General features: G+C 43.6%; 1 long non-coding RNA gene across 4 annotated transcripts in view; it reads right to left on the bottom strand.

Annotated features, from left to right (window-relative positions):
* LOC110359364 (uncharacterized) overlaps positions 1–21,450 on the bottom strand; it is a 75,765-nt gene that overhangs the window by 32,882 nt on the left and 21,433 nt on the right. For 3 of the 4 annotated variants that reach the window (XR_010467891.1, XR_010467892.1, XR_010467889.1), the window contains exons 2-3: positions 20,923–21,054; positions 7,069–7,166 (exon numbers count right to left, since the gene is read on the bottom strand). This is a non-coding gene — a long non-coding RNA (uncharacterized LOC110359364). Of the gene's footprint in view, positions 1–7,068; positions 7,167–13,564; positions 13,665–20,922; positions 21,055–21,450 lie in introns of all 4 variants that reach the window. The other variant, XR_010467890.1, reaches the window with a different exon arrangement.

The raw sequence follows: 21,450 nt of genomic DNA, 5'->3' as shown, positions 1-21,450 counted from the left end.
TAAAGTTAAAAGAAAAGCAAACCTCTAATTATCTTAAGAATATTATCTCAAGAAACCCCCTGTGAACAAGGGGCTTCACCATCAGAGAGGAAATTTCACCCATCATCTATGCTATGCTGACATCCTCATGTAAAATCCTTATCTGCACACTTTCTAAGGTATCTTTCATCTGGTGAGTGATGAAAGCCTTCAAGTGAAGGTTCATCTGTATCAGGAGTGCAGGAGAATACGCTTTTTCTCTTCGAGTTCCCTGTTTTTACTGTGGTCACTATCGAAAAGTTGCACTCTTGTGCTACTCTGTAACAATATCACTAATCATAAAATATTTGGTGTAGGAAATGTAATGAGAAAATTTTACATGTATTAAGGTCATGGACAGTTCAGACTATGAGGAAGGATGTCCTGGGTTCACACAGTGAAGTGGCACATCTGTCCCCGAATCTGGATTGTACACTGAGAGAGACAGAAGTGTTTAGGCAAGAGCTCTCAGTTGGTACTTCAGGCCTGATGCAAACACTGCAAATAATTTATCAGTGCTAAGTAAATTCCAGGTACTCAGAAATACCTGCAATCAGTGAGAGAAGAGAGAATTCTGTATCTCAGTAGGTAAACAAATGATCTCAAGTTCATAAGCTGCCACTGCTGCAGATACTAATGTTAATTTTCTCTAGTTTGGAAATCCAGGTCAGTTGTGTAAATCCCTCACGATCAGTGCACCCAAATTTGAAAATCACAGACATAAGTAACAAGACATGTAGACTCTGTGGGTGTCGTCAGCTGTACTCAAGCTGTACATCAGGCTTCAAAAAGCACTAGTAGAATGAGCTGTCCTCCTGAAGGAGCATGGAGGTGGCTTGGTGGATGAGGTAGAGCTGTCCCATTCTCTCCTTTGTCACAGCTTATTAGGCTAAATCTGAAATTTTGTACTGGCTGTACCTTCTCCTGATCCTGTGGGCAACATAACAGCCTTCAGGGATGCAGATGGTGAGTGACGGGAGGCAAGGTGGAACACAGTTTGGCTGCCTCTGCCGCACCCCATGCTGCTGCAGAGCTGTGCTGGCCACATCTTAGCAGTAAATGAGGGAACCTGGTGGTTGCCATAAATTATGTCACCAGCCCCAGGGGCTGCTCCAGCGGTTCTGAGCCACTGCCACCTCAGAGTGAAAGCCAAAATGCCAGCTCCCAGCCCATGGGGTGATGCACAGGCAGATGCAGTATCTCAGTGTCCCCTGTGGCCTTCCTGATGCTGGAGAAATCCTCAGAGAGGCAGCTGAACCATGTTAAAGGCTGATTTGCATGTTAGTCAGTCATACCACTGCTTCAAAGCTAATGATCTGGCTCTTACCATCTTTGAAAGTATCAGTTGCTACCAAAAATAATAAACAGAAGTTGTGTGCATCCCAAGCAGCTAATGACCCTAAAAAGATCACACAGCATAAAAGTGAATGCCAAGGAAAAGGATGCACCCAGTCAAAGCTCTCAGCAACAGCTAAATTCCTGACTGATTGGCTTAAAATTAGCCCCAAAGGCAGCTGAGAGCAGTTCCATACATTCCATGTCACATGTCAAAATTTCATTGTGTGACATTGAAATGGCTCATAAATCACCAGGCAGTGCAAGAGCACGGCAAGCAGAGGACCATTAACTGTGTACTAGAAGAAATCACCATTTTAACAAGCAAGTTTACAGGGGCAACCTCAACTAGAAGGGGAAAAAAAAGCACCCTGTGTATTGTCTGTCCTTGGAACTATTTGCCTTCATCTGCTCTGCCCTCAGAAATCTCTGAGTTTCCTTCACAGTCTAATATTCTCTTTAGCAGCTGGAAGGCCAGCATTCAGTTTGATAATGCAGAAGGTACAGACATTTTTTGCATTGTGAAATGAAGCACCAACAGCTGCATCTGCATCTGATGAAGGACCCTGGCATAAGCAGGCATATGCTATACAAACATGGTTTATTTGCTAGGGCAACAGCATTTTTGCTGCTCAAGGCTTTCATTAATAAGCCTCAAGATAACAATATCTGTCGGGTCTGCTGTACCAAAGATCTGTTGAGAATTATGTCATATTCAGGTCAGGTGTCTCCCTAGAAAAATATGGGTTATTTCTGAAAAATGCAAAGGAATAAATTGTTCACTGTGTATGCATCCGTGTGTTTGGATATCATGTATAATACTATAATGCCCGTTTTATGCAGACTGAGGAGTTGAACCTACATGTGCCTATGCATCTACATGGGTGGAAGATATCTGATGTAACTGCGACAAACTTACATGTCAAATGTGAGGCATGTGTGTGCTTGTAATTTTGAAATAGAGAAGAACAATCCACACACATACATACTCTCAGGCAAGAGTAAAAGCCCGCAGACATTCCAGGACTGACAGCATGCCAGACTCTCTGGAGAGCTGGTTGGTGGAGAGTTTGTTTTTTTAAAACTTGTAAAACAAGAATTCCCAGAAGGCAGCCAGTCTGTAGGCAATCAGGAGGAGCCCACACTACCTCTACATGGGGTGCTTCGTGTGTGCCAAGGCAGCAGGTAGCTGGTTATGCATGGGGTGTTGTCGCACATGCTGGTGCAAGTGGGACAGTAGGATCATACCAAAGTGCTGCCCAAGTTTCTGCTGCGCTGCCCCACTGGAGGATTTTTGTGTGTAGACCAGCCATGGGGCTCCACACCATCATGCTGTGCCTGGGAGGAGAATGCTGTTACACTTGGAAAAAATTAATCTCTGTCTTTAGCATCCTTTAAAATTCCATCCACCTCCTTCCCCTGCAAGTCATTAAGACCCAATAAACCTGTTAGCACCTCATCAGATATCCTATTTTCTCATACCAACTTTCAGGTGTGCTGTATGGGCTTCCCTGTTTAGCACACACAGGGTACACTTTAAAAGCTTCATGAACTATTTTGGGTAAAGGAAGAGGAAGGAAACTTTGGGCTTCTGAGGGAGGTTAACATGGCAGTGACTCCACAAATGGGTATCCTGGACCTCAGCCTGATCCTCTGTCCTTCTCAATCTACTTTCCATGTAGGTGTGATTTCCAGGCAGGCAGCCAGGGTGTGGGAGGTGGGAACATGGACGCATGGAGATGCCTGGGGTGGCTGTGGAGGATCCCGCTCTGGTTCTCCTGCCCTACTTGGCCCAGAATTTGGGTACAACTGGAAAGCAAAAATGAAGAGACCAGGGAATATTTAGAAACATGAGGGATGCTAGAAAAAATGCAGCATGCACAAAGAGAACATCCATGTGCATCTTTTGCGGCAGGCAAAGGAAGGTCTTGTAGATGTGAGCTCATCAGCTTTACCAGGTTATATGTCTGTATCCCTGGGGGTTTGTTCCATTTTTGCAAATTCTGAGTTTTGTTTTGAGTTTTATTGCTCCAAAGTGATAAAAGTTAGAGAGCCAGCTTTTTACAAAACTCATTCCAGCATTGCTCCAATATGAGAACTTTTTCCTTTTTTACCTTGGCAGTGCAAAGGCCTGCATAAATTTAATTACATATATTTACTTTGCATTAGCATATCCCTCTCCCTTGTCAAATCAGCATGTCCTCAGTTTAGGACTTCTTGTATTTCAGAAATTAGCACAGCAAGGATCATACTTGCAAGGGGGAAAGAGCATTACAGCTACCTTACAAAAGAGAGTATCTCACAAAAACACATTTTACAATATAGAATCCTAGAATCATTTAGGTTGGAAAGAGCGTTTAAACTCATCAAGTACAACTGATAACCCATCACTACCAAGTCCACCACTAGGTCATGACCCTAAGTACCATATCTACGTATCTTTTAAATACCTCCAGCGGTGGTGACTCCACCAGTCCCCTGAGCAGCCTGTTGCAATTCTCAACAATGCTTTTGGAGGTATTTTTCTCTTTTGGAAATCTTTCTGTTTTTTCTGACTTGAAAATGAAATGCTTTCATTAACAAGTATGGATTTGGTTGATTTTCTTAAAAAACAAAAAAAAAGTGATATATTTTTAATTATTTTCCCCAAACCTGTCAAAGCAATTGGCATAATAAGCTACATAGGCACTTGGCTTGCATCAGTCCCAGTTGGAATAAGATATATAAGAGTTAGACATCTAAATAGCCTAACTAATTGCCTCCTGACAAGGAGACTTTATGGAATAAGTCATTCAGCCCACACAGTTGTCGTCTTTACCTTCAGAGAGTAGCATTACAGCTGTCAAATGGCTCCTAAGCCTGGCAGAAGCTAAAGGTTAATTGAAGATAGAAGGATTGCTAAATATCTTGATTTTTGTAGATAGATCTGATGTGGATCTCTGCTTTCCACAAGCCTTTATGTACAGAATTAATCAGCTTAAAGATGGAACAGCAGATGCAATATTGGTGCTTTCCACAGGGCCAGCGTAGCTGTGATGATGGGTCCTTTCTCCTCTTTCCTCACTGACAGAATAATATCAACATGCTAAAATTGCTACAAATAGCACCACATGTTCTGTCTGGATATAAATGCCCCTCTCTCTAAAGAGGTTGCCTAGCCTCAGCAGCTGACCCAGGATCCCATTAGTCAATCCAGTATTCATCTTAGGAGACTGTCTGGGAGATGGAAGTGGGAGCAGGCAACATCCCGCTGTACAGCACAGGTGTCCTTCTTGAAGCCAGGTGGCAGGGGGTGGTGAGACTAAGGTCTGGGAAGACTCCAAAAATCCACTGCAGCATGAAACATCTGCATCATCATCTCCAGGGAGAGGGAGCTCAGGGCTGGAGGGATCGCAACCTGGGGCTGCCAGGGTCTGCTGGCAAACCACGCACATGGGCGGAGATCCCCTGCCTGCTGGGGATGTTTTGTTTTCTGCTAGGTTGTTCCAGTCCTCAGAGCAAGGTTGGGCTCATGCTTGAGACTTGGGACAGTGTGCTAGAGTGGGACAACCAAGGTCAATGCAAAAGCTGCACTGAGTAGAGGTGTGGGCAAGAATCACGTCTGGGAGTTGGACAAGAGGAACAGAGAGTACACCAGACCAGAGGACAAGTCAAGAGCATGGTCAGACATAAGAGGCAGAGAAGACAAAGCTCATGCTGGACCTGGTGCTGGAGCAAAATAAAGTCAGAAGCAGGAATCAGGGTGAAACAAGAAGAAACACAGAATCAAGCTTAGCCAGAAAGAGCTGCAGTGATCGTCTGCACTGGTGTCTGGGTGAGGACAAACCCAGGGCCACAGGTGGATATGAGGTTAACTGAGCCCTCAGATCCACTGGGATAAAGGGGGTCCAGGCTGGTGGTCACTGGAGGCAGGGAGACAACAGAATCAACACTGGCAGAGAAAAATAAAAGGACAACACCCTCTCACTGAAGGCATATTTAAAAATATAAGATGGCTCTGAAAATCACAGCTAAATAATGTGTTGGTTTAGCTAACTATGTATTAAGAATCTTAGTCCCAGAGACAAGTAGAGCCTAATATAAATTAGCACATTGCTTGACAATTAAGAAACTTCCTACAGTAACAACACAACCATCCAAAACTAACATTGTAAAAATAACCTTGGGAAAAATCCTTGACTGTTTGTTAGGGTCATTAGAGGAATTAGGTCACAAACATTCTGTTAAACCAGTGGTGGGGTAAGCCAAGATGTAGCAGATATGACACAGACTTCATATTGTATGAAAGGAGGGAATATTACATATAGACTATAAAAACACATTGACATATTAATCATTGTGCACCTCACGTATTTCCAGTAGTCTTAAACTGACATGTACATGATACAGCTAGAATTGCTGTTGACTTCAGTAGTTTCAAATGAGAGGTGTCATACAACTAAATCCTGCGTGGACATGGAGTGGAGGAATTCACTTTTAAGTAAACCTGGCCTTATTGACATAACCTTCAATTTAATTACCTTTTGCTTCCCACTCAGGAATATATTAACACCTTTTCTTTCAATCTATGAAGCCACAGGCATGATAGGCACCAGAGGTCATTCTAGAGCTGGTTTTCATTCTTCTTTGGCTCATTTCTGGACCCCTTTTTGGGGAGGGTGAAGGTCCCAACGGTGTTGTCTCAGAACAAATTACCTGTAGTTTCTGCGTGATGCATGTTTGTTTAAAGCCTGCCCCATTGCCTGCTTAGGTGACCTCTTCCAGCACTGACCACTACAAACTTACTGTAGGAGTAAGTCCTTTTATTGATTACAATTTTACTGTCCTTTCGTGTAAGCATCATTCTGTTCCTTTATTATAAAATACAGTCAAGTTGTCACTACATTGTTTTTCTCCCAAAGATAGTCATTCTCTGGTTTTGTATTCTCCTCATTAAATGTAAGTCTCACCAAATTTCTAACCTTGTTATTCTTTCTTGGGTCTTTTAATCTCATTCTTGAGATGAGAAATAGTATTGAAGAAAACATTCCAGATATATTGTCTATATATAAACACACATACATTCTGTTTGTACTACTCAGTTCAGTAGTTTTGATCCCTATTTAATGAGGTTTTATGAGTTTTATCAGCATTAGTGCAGGATGTTCACTGAAACTGTACACTTTAGTGATACCCAGAAATTCTTATGGTGTTTTCCACAGACCCAGCCTAGAAATCAGCAACATATAAATATGTGGCTTTTTTTTCTAACATCCACGCCTGCTATATGTAATCAAATAAAAATCTCTGGCTTCAATTACACACATATTGCCCAATACAAAAATCTATTTTAATTATTTAAACAGGTTTCTTAGAATTTCCCTGAACTTTTACTGATCAAAATTATTGAGAATAAAAGTTCCTCCATCTATACAACAGGCAGAGCAGGAGGGTGTGAGTGCAGAATCTGCTTAGCGTGGGACCCTACGTTGTTACCTCTGTGGTCATGAACGGCTATGTGCAGTATGCATCATATTTCTAATTCTCTGATGTGGCCATATATCAGTGTTTTAAATGGGAAGATATGTCTGAGAAGGAAAACATATGACTTTGAGGAAAAATGAGCTGTCAGGGCTTCCTATAGGGGTGAGCAAGAGAGAGGAGTTGAGAAGGAGGAAAAAAGAGGAGTAGGAAGAAAAGTGGGCAGTGGGTTTTTCAGCTGAGGGTGTCACTTACCTTGATGCCATAGTGTCACACAGGCAGCACTCAGGATGGTCAGTCCACTGGGCCAGCACTGCTCGGAGCAGTGACACTGCCACTTCATGCAGCGTGACCTGCAAGGCAAGCAGGATTCATCTTGGGACTGGTTCATTTTGAGCCCTGCACATGGACCATTGCCACAACTGCAGACAAACTAGTGGGTGGCCAGTTATGGTTACAGGGAAAAAAAGCCATGAGAGATGCTTAACACTTGGATAAAAACCACCAGCTTTATTCCCTCCATTCATTCCTTGGTGACTTTGGATACGTGCACTCAGTGACATATGCCTTCAAGCTGCACTCTATGTCTTAGGGAAGACGCACATAAACTGAGTATAAACAACCAAAATGTGGCCATCTGGGTCCTACGCTTCAGGGTTTCTCACTGAACCCCGCAGCAGGAGGGGAACAAACAATGCTCTGGAAGATGCTTTGTCTCTGTAGCAATCTCAGAAGAGGCCACTGGAGGCAGAAAATACTCATGGCAAGCAGCAAGGCAAGGATTACAGAGGCAGAAGCCTGAGGCCTGTAGATCCTCCCAGGAACTTCTTGGGTGCCAGTTTAGGTCTCAGAGTGCTGGACCATTTATTGAGTGCCCTCAAGAGTCAATAGGGAGGGAGGCAAATCCACTCCCTCCATGGCTACATGGGAAGCATCTCTGAAGTAGCCCCACCTTCACTGCTTGACATTGTTTAATACTCTCCCCCTCCCCAAACATCCTAAAGAGACATCTGCCTGCTTTCTGTATGCAAATTTTCCTCTGTTTCTGGTGTTTGAGCTGTGTCCCATTCTTTCTTTTTTGCTTTTTACCTGTGACATTTACATCAAGTCTTTCAGATTTATCTTCTTTGAAGAACACTGTCTTGGTGGCTTTTACAACATACTTGTGGCGTGGGTTACAGGTTTTGAATATAGGCACCCAAAAGCCACCCAGGAAGTTAACAACATTGAAAAATTAATTACTTTGTAGAGGAAGGAGTTCTGCACCTCAGGGATCCACATCGGGCCAGATGGAGCAGAAGATTCATTTCGGTGAAGAGATGTTACCTGGGGCTCTCAATGCAACTCCTACAGACACATCGGTCAAACATGGGTTTGATAAACCAACTTCCTTGTGTAAACACTAGCTTCATCATATTAATTACACTGTAAAATTCATATGCACTCACTCAATATTTGCAAATGATCTGCTTGCAGTAGAATCCGTTTTTTTTCTTTTTCTTGAACTGCACACACACACTTTGTGGCACATAAAAAAGTGCACGGTAAAAAGAAGTTTAAATACTAGCTGACCCAAGCCTATACACATTTGGAGAGAGAAGCAATTTACTTGGCTGAATTAATTTCCCAACAGTACATTTAAGGGTAGAATGTAATTTCAAGGTCTAATGGCTGACAAAGTTAAACGTGCATGCTGGAGAAACAAAAGGTGCTGTTCCAGTGCAGATCCATTCACATACTGTTAAGATGATTCTCCCCAAAAACATGACATACTCATCTATGTTTCTTGCGGAGTGCTGGGGCTGCAGGGGGACCCAGGGAGTGTAGTAGGGTGTGGGGAGGACTGTGGGGAGGAGACGAGGGGCTGAAGGTTCCTGGAGCCGGTGGCAGTAGGCTCTGAAATTGTTTAGCCTAGGTACCTTGTCCTCCAAGGAGGTGAAGGGGAGAGGAGGATGTTTGGGCAGGGGGTCAGGGCACAGAAAACACCCTTTTCTCCATGGCTGGAAAGAGAAAAGAGGTGAGGAATAGGAGCAGGGGGTTGTGAGAAGACAGAGATTAACTGCTGGATATAGCCTGTGGTCCTGCTCCTGCAGCAAGGACAATCCTCAGATGACACACGGTTGATTCTGCTCAGCCTGGGAAGGCATCATCACTGGATGGCCTTGCTGCACTAAAGCTGTTTTCCCTTCCAAGGGTACCAGCTGGCTCCTCATTAATAAAACCTGGCTGAAAATCAGTTTAAAAACAAAGCTCTGCTTTTTTGTGCTTTTCTCTCATGAGAACCACTGCTCTCAATTATGATTAGAGCTGGGAGCTGAGCAAATGCCGAGACAAAAGGAAGGTATCGTTTAAAGTATTCTCTACAAGAGAGCTAGAAAAGTACGTTTTGAGCTCTTCTTGCCCAAACAATCCTCATGTTGCTAAGATGAACTGCAAGAGCTTTCAGTACCAAGGGCCAAAACAAATCTCTTATCTTTGTGTACTTGTTAAGAATGTGAATTTAGTTGATAAAGTGTGGTTCAGTTTGGATTTAGTACAGAAAATAAAACCAGCATTGAGACACCAAGGAAAGCTGCAGTTAAACTCTGAAGAGGCCACAAAGGTGAAGGGCTGAATCAAATATAGTGGTTCATAAACTCAAAACACTTCTGAGTAAAAGAGATGTCTTCTCCAAGCACCCTGGTCTTGAAGCTGTACTCAGAGCCACAGAGTGGGTGACAGTGCAGGCACAATTGTCTGTCCCTCTCTTACCTGCCTCCTATCATCTGCCTGAGGCCTGTCTGCTACAGAGGTAAAGTCCTTTGTAATCGGCAGGTTATCACCTTATTTTTCAAACTGTGCTTTGCACAACCCTGCCTTTGTCTTCCATGGGGTTTCTAAGTGCTACAGCCAGGTACCTAGAGAAAGAGGGGAAGCACTTAACCGCAGCTACTGGCATTCACAATCAGACATTTTAACCGTACAAACAGTCTAACGGTCTGGGGAGACTGTCTGATTATGCCATAAAAAAACATCATTAAAATGTTGGATTTAAAAGAAAAACCCTTAGCCCTGGAAAAACTCATTAAAAAGTCATTATTAGGTGGGACCGCCATAGCAGAGGAGATGGGTGTTCGGGTAATAGGCCTTGCATATGCACTGAAGGACCTCCTGGTGATGCTATTACTATGTGAGATTACAGTGGCTAAACAATTTCAGAGCCTATCTATGGAGACCCCGTTAAGTGACAGAAATGAAGCAAGGTTCTGCTGTGCAGAAGTCCCACTACTGCTTACAAGAATAAGAAAAAAAAGGTATATATTTTCTACGGTTTTATTTTGAGCCAGAGGTAGTCTCATAAACTGAAGCTTTCCAGACTTCCTACGTGTTAGTAGTCAGAGGGGGCTGCAAATCCGTGTGCATGACTAGTACAGAGCACGCACCAGCAGCGCACCCTGGGCAGGAGGGCTGGTTTAGTTCAAAATGTCTTGATAAGCTATAATACACCTAAATAAACTGAGACACTTTTAGTTTACCATCAACAAACAGATAGGTACATAGAAAAGAAACATATAACATCATATTTTGCCAATAAAAAATGCTCACCCTGCCTTCATTAAATACTGAGCTGGCTTCACCAGGAAACATTTTTTCTGAACCTTTGGCATGGCCTTTGCTCTGTCCTCATGGGAGGACATGTACAGCTGGTGCACTGCAACAAAACTGACTGTCGTTTGCTCAGAGAGTGGGGTGGCCACAAAAACCCATGTTTAATTAGATTGCCCATGGTGGCTCCAATCCATAAGGGCCCTGTTGCCAAAGAAGATGCTAAAATCTGGTAACTTTTATTTTTAACCAAATTGTTTGTTGCACACAAAGTCCCGGTTGCATTTAGTGCACTTGAAGCCTTTTGATTTCTCAGCTGAACCCTGTTCAGCTGTGGAGATTGCTGGAGGGAACTGAGGGCCCTGGAGAGCTGCAGTTACAAGGACAGAACGTGAAACATTGTGTGATGTTCCCAGCTGTGAGTCCGCTACCTGTTCTGAAAATGCTGTCATTTAAATGAAATACAACATCTCTGATGAGGTATGCAAGTGCCTGATCTCAAAAAAATCCCAAATCGGTATAAGATAAGGTAACATTTAGCCCTTTTCTTTCACACACTGTGAACAAGCATGCCCCGCTCCCTGCAGATGTGGCAGCTCTGGCAGAGCAGCAGGAAGCCCAGTGCTGCATGCTGTGTGCACCAGGGTTTTTTTTCTGGACAACATCTGTTTCCCATTAGTCTGTAATGACAGTTGACATCTATTTTACAGAAAACCAGCGAGCATACCATTGTGGTTGTTGGACTGGAGTCTGGTAAATAATATCCACTTTCATGACAAAGTGGAGCTTCTTTTGTTTTCTATTTCCATCTAGCTGTGGTCATCAGGAAAAAAAACTGTGAAAACCTCAGGCAAATTTGCTGTTACAGCCAGAGGAACCCCCAAAGCCATCCGTCAGTTCACAGTGGCATTTTCCTACCCATTCCACACCCTCTGACATATTCACAGGAAAGTTTGTCATAAACTGGTTACTCACTCACCTGGGTTGCAGTGAACCAAATCCTTATACTTGCTAGCAGCCAAGTTGCCTGCACTTCTGTATATACCAGTGACAATTTAGCGGGGAGCACGTCACTTTTTCTGTGTCTGTATGGGAGAGGTTCCCTCTGAGTTTCAGAAGCATTTCATGTGCTCACAGAGGCAAACATCAGCTGAGGTAAGAGATACCACACTGCACACAAGGTGCAGTCTGTTGTTCCACTTTTAAACATATTTATAATATTTCACTAGTGGTGTAACTAACTATGTAATTAGAGTGGAGCCAAGTTTCTTGGAGCATAACTTCTCAATTTAGCTTTGACTATAGCCTGAAATAGCTACATACAAGCAAAGCACAGTTTGAGGAGAAAACCTTTGCTAAGAGGGCTTGCCTGGGAACCTCCCCAAACCAGGTGGCTCAGAGGGAGGGCTGGCCATTTGCCAGGATTTGTACTGTTCTTTGGATTAATTCCCAGAGTAACTTCAAGAAACTTCCTGGCCCTTCTGCATTATTAAAAACAAACAAAAAACCAAACAAAACCAGACAAACAAAAACCAAAACACACCACACCAAAACAAAACACCACAAAAACCACCTTTCCCTATAAAAGGTTAAGCCTTAAAACCTTAAAATACTCACCAGGGCACACACCTTGGAAGCAAACAGAATTACAGTGAACAGTGATCAGTGGCCCAAGGAAGAAGAGGACCGGATGGAGGGTGGTAAGAAATAAAACCTCTCCTTGCATTTCCTTGGGCCCCTTTCTTTCTGCTTACAACAAATGAACTCTTAGTGCTAAGCTAAGACAGATCTCTTGGACTTCCTCTGCAATATCCAGGTTGTTTTAATGAGGTGACAAGCAAAGGTGTGAATTCAGTCAAGGTTGTCAGTTTGGATGAGCTGCTGACTGACAGCTATCCAGGCAAGCTGTGCTTGGATCTGCATGAAGGTTAGCTGTCCTCCACATCTGCAATGTGAAGCTATTTGTGTGGATCTGACTGCTGCATCCAGGACAAAAGTATTACTCACTTGAGATTTTCACCCTGATTTTTTTGGGAGGAAGGAGAGCCTTACTTCAGGAAGGCTCTCACTAGGTTGCCTGACACCAGTGTCCATCTGTCAAACAATTCCTCACCAGAGGGTGTAATAACCCAATAAAATTACGTGTATACCACAGCACCTAGAAACCTTAATTGCAGCTCCCACTGTAATATTTAGCTTCGTTAGCTGTTGTTGCCATTAAATGTTAAGAAAAAAAAAGGAATAAGTGGGAACTGCATTCATGCCCTTAAGGATGCAGGTGTGGAATGGATGTGGTTAGCACGTGAAGGGAACTCTAGATGCAAATGCAGGCCTGTATTTATTTACTGCTATTGTGAAACTCTATATGCCATATGCTATACTTAAAATTGTTAATTTTAAGCATTCATAAAATCATGCTAGACATAAAAATAAGAGGACACTGTCTTAGAAATTCTTACATTATTTAAAAAATATTTAGCTGCTTCTAATTTGAAGGTTTTGGTTATTCTCAACTGATGTTTTTAGGTCTTTTTGTGTTGCAAGGAAGAAATATGGATAGAGCAATATAAGCATGGGTCACAGAAATAGGGCTGGGAGAGATGTCAAGGATTGTATAGTCCACCCTTCACCCTGATGGCTGGATTCAGCAACTCCTAAAACAGTTCTGTCAGATGTGCCGTTTTCCCGTTCTTAAAAATCTCCAGAGATCTCTGCAGAGATTCCCAGTTTATTCTCATTTGTGACAGAAATGCAAAGTCTGAATGGAGAATGGATGGGAAAGTCCAGGTGGAAGGTCCAGGAGAAACAGTAGAAGAATGGCAGGGGTTAATAGCACCTTTCTTAGCAGGTCATTGGCATCCCATCACATCCACAAGGAGCTTCTCTAGATACCCAGACTCAGAAAAGAAGGAACTATCTAAACAAGAGGACAGCCTACATCCAGACTAAGAAAAGTCATTGAGAGTTGATGGTGGGAAGATAAAAAAGGCAGAGAAAATGAGCAGGTTTATGACCTTGCCATACCCAGGTAAGAAGACAGAGCACAGTGGGTGAATCCTGCACACAGAGCTGGAACAGAATGGAGAAACAGAAGATCCTAATTACTAACTGCTCCCAAGGAGTACAAAAAGCGTGCCCCAAACCAGCACAGGGTCACCAAGCTAACCTTGAATATGAGAGATGATGAGAACTCCATCTGGTGTCACTTGTGCTCCTCGTAATCGCAAGGATCCTGACCAGACCACATGGATACCACTTCCCAGTGCCTAAAGGAAGGATACCGAGAAGACAAAGCCAGACTCTTTACAAAGGTGCAGAGTGGGACGATAAAACACAGTGGTTATAAATTGAAATCATGGAGCTTCTGCCTTGACCAAGGAAAAAGGTTACCCAGCAAAGCTATGGCACCATCACCTCTGTCTCTGTGCACCTAACTGCTGACCTGACTGCTGACACAGAAGTTGTACTAGAAACCTCCAAGGTCCTTTCTAACATGGATTACCCTATAGTCCTGTGATACACACATTTTTAGTGCATTTGAATATGGTGCTATGAAATATGTGAATGAAATCAGTTTTATATTAAACACAATCATGTTTGCCTATAAGGTCTTTCACGGAGATGTGCTACACTGCTGCTACAACTTTGCAAAACTATTTTTCTAACATTAAAGCCAAAATCTTCCCTGCAGAAAAGCGTGTCCCTGACTTGTTCGATCCACAGTGAGGGTGGGACAAGATTTCCTTCCTCCTTCCAGTTTCCCTTTACATGTCACATGACTCCTCGATTTCTCCTCATTTTTTTCCTCTCTAGATATAACAACATCTCTCTGTAAACCTTCCTGTGTAAGAGATGTTTTCTAGACTTCTGCACATTCTGTACTAGGCTCTGTGGTTTGCTTCTTTGTTAAGAACAAAGCCCTAACCCGGTCCCAGAATTCAGTTTTGGTGAGAAAATGACGAAAAATAATAACTTTGGATGCCTACGAGGCCATACCACTGCTCATACCTTTATGTCACCTTTGCCTTTTCTTGTAACTTCACAGAATCTATTTCTGTCCATTTGTGATCCATTACCAACCCTCCATCCCCTTCTGGGGGCAGCTACCTGGACTGGCATCCAGATACTGGCACTCAGTATCAATGCACATTGTTAGTTCTACCTCAGCACAGCTGCTCTCTTGTTGCCTTGAATCATATCTTCTTGTTCCCAACACTGTTCCCAGCCTTTCAAGACCAGCTAGAAGTCCAGACAGCATTGCAGCTCTTCACTGTTTAATGTCATCTGCATTTTTCATGAACATACACCCATTTCCACCATCCAAGCCATGAAAACATAACCTAGAACCAGACCAGGACAGACCCCAGAAAGGGAGAGAGACGAAGATAAATTCTCACCATCAATTAACTTCTAAATGATGTAAAATACATATGGTCAGCACAAGAGTTTGTGTTACTGTTTGGATCAGGAGCAAGCTGCAATCCAAGTTGGAGGTCAAGGTGGTAAGTGCAGAGGACAGATCCTGCAGAAACATCCCAGTTATCAGAAGAGAAAAAAATACCGAATGAGAGAGGGGGCTAGGCTCATGTGCTCAGCACATCCCACCCAGCTTTGCTTCCACATTCTGAGAGCAAGATTTGGGGACCTGTAAAGTTTCCATCAAATCAGAGAAAAGAAAAATACATTTACATGTATGCTAACAAACACAGATTCAGCACTTGAAGCCACTCTGCTGTGACCATACAATGAGGTCTCTGTGATGGCAAGGTTTATATTCATGCTGTGAAATAAAATGCCAGTGGCACAAAACAATTATGTTAGTGGCAACTGAATCTCTGGCATATCCATACCCTTCATCAGACACTACCCAGGAAATACACAGTTTAACCGGTCTTAATGAGTTTATCCAGACAACCATAACCTGAAGACAAATATTTCCTTTATTCTCTTATTCCCTTATTAAGATTATACATACAATGGGAATGAGTCTCCAGTTCACACATATTTTATCAGTCTGCAAGCAAAGGCTCTTGCTGTGCACTTAACCTCCCTCCTTGCAAAGGCACCTTTTCTGATTCAGGGTAATTTCGCTAACCTGATGCTGAAGGTGGAACTGTGGTGCTGTAAAATATCTTCTTGCCTTAGCACCAGGAACTGATCCAGCTCTGAGTGCCAAAATCACAGTGATGGGCACTTAATTTTCTACTGCTGTGAGTAAATCTAGATGTTCAGGAAGATGTTTCTAATTGCAGATTTGTTTTGCTGCATTTGCGGGTTTTGTACCTGCACTGAAAACTGAAGTCCAGCCTCTCCAATACAGTCAGCTCCATTGTCAGGCTTAATGCCTGCAGGTTTACAAACAAACTAGGGAAAGGACAGATTTGAGAATAATACCTTGGTACCTCATTTACCATCACTTAGTTTTTACAGGCCACAAGGGCCTGTGTTATTAGTCCAAGAGTTTTATGGTCCTTTATGAGCTGCTAATCACTTTGTCGTGCTGAATTATTGTAGGCTATGATACTTTGTGTATTGTTGCCTGGCAGAGCACTGCTGTGAGTTTTGCAGTGCCTCCAGGCACCAAGCCCCAGCTTGGAGGCTCTGCTGGGCAGAGTTGCTTGGCCAGGTGGCTACAGCAAGAGGTCATCCCTGGATGCTTCCTATGCGGCAATCCCACATACAGTGCATCTGTGGAATGTGGAATGGGCATCTATCATGCCCCTGCTTCAGCATTCATCCACTGCAGCCTTCCCCATACACCCAATGCAGGCAGAGCAGGGACCTGGCAATTTGCTCTGCCCGGCATGGAGGAGCAGGAGAGAGGCTGTGGTGCTGCCCCCGTGAATGCCGTGGTCCTCACACATGCAGGCATTACAGGTGGCACATCTGGTTTCCTCAAAAGCAGAGGACACAGATGGCAGTGTGCAGCTGGGCCAGGGTGAGGAGATAGCCAGGCTGGGCATGATGTGTCCTGGGTGAGGAAGGGGTCCTTGGGAAATGTGGGTAGGAGATGTCACAGCACTTGGGAGGGGGTATACAACTACCCACTGTCACTGTGTCTGCCCAGCATCACACTGTTTTGTGAGGTGTTAATACTATTTATTTCTGGCAGGTTGCACCAATAAAGGTGACACCCAAAGGCTACTTCTTATGTACACAGAGCTGATCATTCCAGAGCATGTCACACATCCAGTGGCTAGTGTGCTGAATTCAGCATCTTTTCCATGACTGCAAAGACCTTACGTCCACATGGAAAGGGCAGTGGAGAGCCCAGTCCTTCAAATGGTATAAAAGCTGCATGGAAAATTATGATTTTTGATTACTGTTTTCTTGAACCACAGGGACTACTTAAAAAAAAATAAAAAAACCCAAACTATTTATGGTATTTGTATTTGTGTTAATGTTACTACTGTTTTCTGGAAAGCAGAGGGAGAGGTATACTATCTATCCACAAAACTCAGGAATCCTGCTGTGACACAGTGGCAGGGCTAAAACAAATAAGCTTTGTGCCACTGAGCAAAGCAAAATCGGGGAGACAGGTCCTGTACAGCAGGTGATGGAATAGATGGAGTGACAGCATCTCCCTTATGAAGAAAGGCTGAGGGAGCTGGGTCTCTAGTTTGGAGAAGAGGAGACTGAGGGGTGACCTTATTAATGTTTATAAATATATAAAGGGTGAGTGCCACGAGGATTGAGCCAGGCTCTTCTCAGTGGCAAACAATGATAGGACAAGGGGTAATGGGATCAAGCTGGAACACAAGAGGTTCCACTTAAATTTGAGAAAAAACAACTTCTCAGTGAGGGTGACAGAGCACTGGAACAGACTGCCCAGGGGGGTTGTGGAGTCTCCTTCTCTGGAGACATTCAAAACCCACCTGGACATGTTCCTGTGCGACCTCACCTAGGCGTTCCTGCTCCAGCAGGGGGATTGGACTAGATGATCTTTTGAGGTCCCTTCCAATCCCAAACATACTGTGATACTGTGACAGCCCTGTCACTTGTTGGTACCTTGCATACAACCTGTGGCCCTTCAGCAATAGTTTTCAACTCTGCCCTCCAAAATGTTGGCGTAGAATTTGGGTTTCCTAATGGCATGCCTGATTTTGTTCCTAGTTGTCCTCCATGGGCCCAGTAGATATATCCCCACGAGTGCCACCAGATCACGGGCTGACAGCTACAGTTCAGAGGCACCAGTGGGAGTATTTCACCAGCAACAAGCACTCAGGTGAGCAGGGAGGAGGAAGGTTGATCCAAAGACTTTTCTCACCTTCCTCACCCCCTCAGTAGGATTAGCTACATGTTAAGAGTTTAATTTCTAGAACCAGCTACACAATCCTGGATTTTGAGCCCTGAGGAAAAGGGGGGAAACACACAGAGAAATTACAAGGAGAAAGGTAATCTTTTTTTCTCAGCTGACAGTGGGAATTTGCCTTCTGTCCTTGCTTATAAGCACTGATGTGGGTCACGGGACAGGCCACTTTAGTGAAAGGTGCCCCTATAGATGCTGCTGTTAAGTTCCTACTCACAACTCCCATAAGCAAGCAAAATTAACAGCAACTGAAGGTCTTCCAGTGCAGAGCTTCTCTAAAGGCTTTTGGTTAAGATTATCACATAATTTATTCTGAGAGTTTGTTTTTTAACATCAGTGCATTTATTACAATCCACCATATGGATTTGCCTTGGGTTTAATATTTAGGAAAAAGGTTTTTTAAAGTTCGGAAAGAGAGCTTAGGAAATACAGGACTTTGACAACCAGACATGGGATGAGATGAGATGATTTGCAAACTGTGCAGGATATACCTATTGCTCTCAGCCTGGCTTTCATTTCAGAAACGGGTATTAGCATGTGGAAAGGGCTCAATATCACCTGCTTTTCTTTAAAAAGGAAACATTTCTGTTCCTGCTTTAAATTGTTCCTGCACATTCTTGGCTGTCACATCAGCTCTGCTGTCATTAAACCAGATTCAGGTGCACAGCTGGAGTGACCCTGCAGGAGCTGGTGGTGTTGCCCCAGCTTTCCAGGAGTGTTAATGAAATCCAAAGCTGAGCCTTGGAGATTTTCCTTGCTCTAAGCAGGGCTAGAGGCAACAGAATTAGAGGGCGCAGAAGCCATTTCTAGGGCAGAAGTTAATTCCAATAAGTAATTGTTTCCACCACTCAAAAGCACTTGGATCTTTCTGACCATGCTCAGCACAGAGAAATCAAGCTTAACACAGAGAAATCAAGCTTAGCACGTCTCCAGGCTTAGCAGGCACCTGGAGATTTTGCCTTGGGTAGCTCCTCACAGGGGTGAAGCTCCAACCTCAGGGAGGGCAGCAAGGAGTAATTCCTGCCTCTCATGGAGCCAGGCGCTCCCAGAGCATTGGGACCCTCCTGGAAGCTGAGGAGGAAGAAGAGGCACTTCCTTCTATGAGTGACAGGCTCTCCCAGCTCCAAAGGGGACCCAGACCCTCCTGTTCCTGCCAGAGGCAAGGTATCAAGGGCATCTTACCCATGAAGAACCAGCAACTCCTAAACCAGTCTGTGTCAGAGTACCTGAGGATATCAGCAGAGGCACGCACTCTCTCTGAATGCCTCATCCCAAATGCAACCCAAATGACCTGGCAGTATATTCATTTTCTAGGTTTAAGATAAAACTGCATCACAGTTTGCCACATCCAGCTCTCGCTGGAGCACTGAACCCCATTCCAATGAATGCTGCCCCTGTTCATATGGACACCAACCTCTTATGGAAGCCAGATTGTACAAATTGCATTTTGCAAGGGGTGTTGCAATGAGGGAAAACATGCCAAAAAGGATCTGGCCTTCTCTGTGTAAGATCTCTGGTCTGCAAACTGACCAAAGATAGTTGCTAAACTCTGAAGGCAAGAAGAAAAACTCCATTTACTTGGACACCATTTTCTGGAGGCAACTTTCCTTTTTAGGACAGGCTCATGATATTTGCTTAGCTTTGGACTCGCTGAGAGTTTGTAATAGGATGCCAAAACACCATGGTCATATATTGGCTGTTCATGCCACACAATGCAAGACCACAAATGAAAAGCAGCAAAGCAGCAATCAAAAAAAAGGGTGTTTGGCCCACTGTATCCAAGCCTTTGTGCAACCCCCTGCTCTTCACGAACATCCTCAAAATGAGGAGAGAAACTATCCATATCTCAGGTTTGTGTGAAATGACATTCCATGAGTTACACAAAAATAACCTAGCACCATAGAGCTCAAATCAAAGTGAGTTACACTTTTTATCTATAATTAGTATTTTCATGTTTGCCAACAGGACCCCAGCAGCATTGGTTCCCATTGGAAAACTCAATATAAAATCCTAACAAACAGCCCAGTAAAATTATTATGTTTGCTTGTTTTCATCTCCAGCTTGGACACATCAGAGGTTGTATCTGGCTGCACTGAAGGAGCATGCTGCTGCAACATGAAAAGCATAAAAACAGCACCAAATGTTTCACTCAATGGCAGCCATTTATGCTATTCTCCTGGAGACAGACAGCTATTTTCTGATTATTTAAATAGGACTCAAACCCCATAAGAGAAGTTGCAAGTAATGGTCTCCTTATGTCTCTACAAAGGAGGCTTCCCTAGTTGCTGGCATTAAACCAGCTCTTGTTTGACAGCCATGTTATAATTACATCTGGGTCAGGAGACATGAACTGACAAATTTTATTTGGAAACAATAACTGGGAAAAGAAGCAGTAACCAGGCAGAGCTAAAATTTTATGATCCATCTTGCCCTCCTGAAAAGGCTTTTCATTAGTTCTTATTAGCATAGAAACGAACAGAAAATGCACACCTCAAGGAGTGTGTGAGAGAAATTGTGCTTAAAAAAACAGGCATGACCAGAAAAATACGTAATGAGCTCTGAATTCTCAGCTGAGTGCTCTGGAGTGGGGAAGTGATGCAGCAGCTTGATAATTGTTGTAACAGCTGAGGGATTTGTTCAGTCTGACAGGAAAGACACAGTTCCCTTTTCCATATCTCTGGGAGACAAGATACCAACCTGGTCATACACTTTTTTGCTACATTCATTGCTAATTTCTGAACTCTTACTAATGACACTGAATAAATGCAGTCTATTTAAAGCAGCCTATTGCAAATTGCGGCAAGGTGTCTGAGTGCTGGTTACCATTCCTAGAACCACAAGACACTTGGGGAAGGCGATTTCTCTTCTGTATTTTTGGAGCTTCTGGTAATTTAAGCAGATGCCTGGCTGAACGAGACCATCAGTGACTGAGCTGCAGCCACGACATATGTTTATAAAAGCAGTGCCAAGAGGCCAGGAAGGATCAAGAAAGATTGATATAATGGTATTGCTGACGGTTCAGTTTGACTTTCTGTGTAAGAGCTGCCAGACAGCCATTTCAGTGTACAGGCTATTTCTGATACTTGTGATACAAGACACAAACTTGGTCTAATGAGTTCCAAACAGACATGGAAATGAGACCTTCCAGGGAAGAGCTTTAGCCTGTGAAGCTTCTCACTCAGCACCTATGCTGGCCACCTGAGCTCTGCACATACCTGCTGCAGACTGAGTGCTCTCCCGGGGTTTTCAGCGCAACAACCTCTTCAGCTTCGGAGACATAACGTGGGGAGAGTGGGTGGTGATATCAGACATGTAAAGCTGAGCAGTGTGACAACTCCCATGTGGTCCTGCAGAAAAATTAAAAATACATTTTTTATATATATATATATGTATATATACATATGCCCAAAATAAGCAGATGTGAAGATTGTGCCATGCTGAGTGTGCCATGGAGACCAAGCACCTCACTTTGCTGTGCATATAAAGTGACATAGTATAGGCTGTTTCTGTGAGATTAATGGACTGGCAGCAGCCACTTGCTCATGCTGGCTCCTGGCCTGGAAATAGGTGAAGCACCATCACAGCAATGAATCAGTCAGGATCAGACAGCTGGGAGCAGAGGAAGTTCTCCTCTCTCTGCTTTCACAAGCCCAAGAATGGGCCTTGGCTTGGGGAGAGGCTGTCTCGAGGAGTAACAAGAGAGAGGAGATGGGGCAGAGAGGAGCAGAACTTGCCTAGGGGTG

This window comes from Columba livia, chromosome 1, assembly GCF_036013475.1.
Source record: "Columba livia isolate bColLiv1 breed racing homer chromosome 1, bColLiv1.pat.W.v2, whole genome shotgun sequence".
Classification (NCBI taxonomy): Eukaryota; Metazoa; Chordata; class Aves; order Columbiformes; family Columbidae; genus Columba; species Columba livia.
Note: the sequence above shows the minus strand (reverse complement) of the source record. Positions and strands in the feature narration are given on the sequence as shown.